Source organism: Austrofundulus limnaeus, unplaced genomic scaffold (genome assembly GCF_001266775.1).
Source record: "Austrofundulus limnaeus strain Quisiro unplaced genomic scaffold, Austrofundulus_limnaeus-1.0 Scaffold109, whole genome shotgun sequence".
NCBI classification, from domain to species: domain Eukaryota; kingdom Metazoa; phylum Chordata; class Actinopteri; order Cyprinodontiformes; family Rivulidae; genus Austrofundulus; species Austrofundulus limnaeus.
The window spans coordinates 1,200,676-1,201,649 of NW_013952511.1; positions in this window are offsets into that span (position 1 = coordinate 1,200,676).

Here is a 974-nt window from a genome sequence, read left to right on the forward strand (position 1 = left end):
TCTCTCTCTCTCTCTCTCTCTCTCTCTCTCTCTCTCTCCGTACCCTCTCCTCCTCCTCCTTTACATTATCCCTTGTTCCAAATGCTGCCTTTTGGTATTTGCTGGAAAAGCAAATAAAGAACCTCTCTCCGTAAGTGCGCGCGCGTATGTCAATGCACACATTCCAGGTTACGCACTCTCTCTATGAATGTTTGACACCRTTTGTCATTACATAAATGTTGTTTTAATCTGCCTCCACTATTTTTTCCCCCAAAATGGATTCAGGAGAAACTAAGTAAAGATGCACCCCCCACCCCCATGCCTTTTATGTGTTTTAAATTTGGATCATTTCATGATGGAGTTACAGTAAAATCATTATGATCAAACTTYAAAAACGTTATGTGTAATACCACTTGATGTATCAGAGTGAATAACTCTTGGCTACTAAATTGCAGCCTAATATCTGCAAAACCAGTCGAGTTAGTTTAAGGCTCAGTCCTCAACACATCATTGTGCCCTACTGTCCTTGACTGGTTGGTTTCCATTGGCTGTCAGGAGGTTTATCCACTGACAGTGTTTTATCTATAAGGCAATTCTTGGTCTKTTACCCACTTATTTTGAGTCTCTGATGAGGAAGGAGTGTGGCAGGTGGGGCCTTCGATCWCAAAATGCATTCAACTATTCAGCCCCTTCCACATGGAATAACTTGCACAATGATCTGAAATTACAGTTACTGAGTATGGTTTGTGCTATGTTTTCTACACTGTATGTTTTGTTTTTATTTATTTTGTATTTCTTGTATTTTTATCTGATATATTCATTATGTGACTTGAATATGTTTGCTTGATGTTTTGTTTCTCCTTCACCTTTTCCTGTCTTTGGTACCCACAGGCTGACATTGTAAATAAGAATTTATTCTTAATGTTTTGCCTGAAGGTTAAATACTACTACTACTACTACTACTACTACTACTACTACTACTACTACTACTACTA